Source organism: Pocillopora damicornis, chromosome 12 (assembly GCF_964200805.1).
Source record: "Pocillopora damicornis chromosome 12, jaPocDami1.2, whole genome shotgun sequence".
Classification (NCBI taxonomy): domain Eukaryota; kingdom Metazoa; phylum Cnidaria; class Anthozoa; order Scleractinia; family Pocilloporidae; genus Pocillopora; species Pocillopora damicornis.
Window position 1 is genome coordinate 82442 of NC_142681.1, and position 2500 is coordinate 84941.

Genomic DNA, 2500 nt, shown 5'->3' on the forward strand with positions numbered 1-2500 from the left:
AAACCGCTTTTCGATAGGTTAGAAGAGCCCTTTAGCGACCGTTTTTGACCTTGTTAACACTACCAGCAGATAGCACGGATCCAAGTGAACTTCGGCCCGGAACATCAGCATCTCGGGTCCAATCCTCGCGCGGCCAGCGCCAAAAAACCGCTTTTCAATAGGTTAGAAGAGCCCTTTAGCGACCGTTTTCGACCTGTTTAACACTACCAGCAGATAGCACGGATCCAAGTGAACTTCGGCCCGGAACATCAGCATCTCGGGTCCAATCCTCGCGCGGCCAGCGCCAAAAAACCGCTTTTCGATAGGTTAGAAGAGCCCTTTAACGACCGTTTTCGACCTTTTTAACACTACCAGCAGATAGCACGGATCCAAGTGAACTTCGGCCCGGAACATCAGCATCTCGGGTCCAATCCTCGCGCGGCCAGCGCCAAAAAACCGCTTTTCGATAGGTTAGAAGAGCCCTTTAGTGACCGTTTTCGACCTGTTTAACACTACTAGCAGATAGCACGGATCCAAGTGAACTTCGGCCCGGAACATCAGCATCTCGGGTCCAATCCTCGCGCGGCCAGCGCCAAAAAACCGCTTTTCGATAGGTTAGAAGAGCCCTTTAACGACCGTTTTCGACCTTTTTAACACTACCAGCAGATAGCACGGATCCAAGTGAACTTCGGCCCGGAACATCAGCATCTCGGGTCCAATCCTCGCGCGGCCAGCGCCAAAAAACCGCTTTTCGATACCTTAGAAGAGCCCTTTAGCGACCGTTTTCGACCTGTTTAACACTACCAGCAGATAGCACGGATCCAAGTGAACTTCGGCCCGGAACATCAGCATCTCGGGTCCAATCTTCGCGCGGCCAGCGCCAAAAAACCGCTTCTCGATAGGTCAGAAGAGCCCTTTAGCGACCGTTTTCGACCTTTTTAACACCACCAGCAGGTAGCAAGGGTCCAAGTGAACTTCGCCCCGGAACATCAGCATCTGGGGTCCAATCGTCGCGCGGCCAGCGCCAAAAAACCACTCCTGGATATGTTAGAAGAGCCCTTTAGCGACCGTTTTTGACCTTTTTAACACTACCAGCAGGTAGCACGGATCCAAGTGAACTTCGGTCCGGAACATCAGCATCTTGGATCCAATCCTCACGCGGCCAGCGCCAAAAAACCGCTTTTCGATACGTTAGAAGAGCCCTTTAGCGACCGTTTTCGACCTTTTTAACACCATCAGCAAGTAGCACGGAACCAAGTGAACTTCGGCCCGGAACATCAGCATCTCGGGTCCAATCCTCGCGCGGCCAGCGCCAAAAGACCGCTTTTCGATAGGTTAGAAGAGCCCTTTAGCGACCGTTTTCGACCTTTTTAACACCATCAGCAAGTAGCACGGAACCAAGTGAACTTCGGCCCGGAACATCAGCATCTCGGGTCCAATCCTCGCGCGGCCAGCGCCAAAAAACCGCTTTTCGATAGGTTAGAAGAGCCCTTTAGCGACCGTTTTCGACCTTTTTAACACCACCAGCAGATAGCCCAGGTCTAAGTGAACTTCGGCCCGGAACATCAGCATCTCGGGTCCAATCCTCGCGCGGCCAGCGCCAAAAAACCGCTTTTCGATAGGTTAGAAGAGCCCTTTAGCGACCGTTTTCGACCTTTTTAACACCACCAGCAGATAGCCCAGGTCTAAGTGAACTTCGGCCCGGAACATCAGCATCTCGGGTCCAATCGTTGCGCGGCCAGCGCCAAAAAACCGCTTTTCGATAGGTTAGAGGAGCCCTTTAGCCAACGTTTGCGACCTTTTTAACACCATCAGTAGGTAGCATCGGTCCATGTGAACTTCGTCCCGGAATATCAGCATCCCGGGTCTAATCCCCGCGCGGCCAGGGCCAAAAAACCGCTTTTCGATAGGTGAGCAGAGCTCTTTGGTGACCTTTTTCTACCTTTTTTTAGTATCTTAAACTAAACCAGGACAAAACGGACCTTGTAGTCATCAGTTCCAGATTCCATCCCATGCCTGACATCGGTCACATTACTGTTGGTTCTGAGTGCATTGCACCTCGTGACTCTGTTCGTAATTTAGGGGTTCAGTTTGATAGCATATTTAGTTTTGAGGAGCACATTAAGAACATTTGTAAATCATCATTCTATCATTTGAGAAATATTGCTAAAATCCGCAAGTACTTAAGCCAAGATACATGTAAAATCTTAGTCCATGCATTTATTAGTTCGAAACTCGATCACTGTAATTCCTTATTACATGGCCTTCCTAAGTATCTGTTAGCTAGACTACAGGCAGTTCAGAATGCTGCAGCTCGTGTTGTCACATTGACACCGAGGCATGTTCATATAACTCCTATTTTAATTAATCTTCATTGGTTACCAGTTGAGTTTAGAATAACTTTTAAAGTCCTTTTATTGGTATACAAGGCCCTTCATGGCCTTGCACCTTCTTATATTTCTGACCTTTTGAATTTTAAAACATACTCTAGGTCATTGCGTTCTTCATGTAAAGAATATTT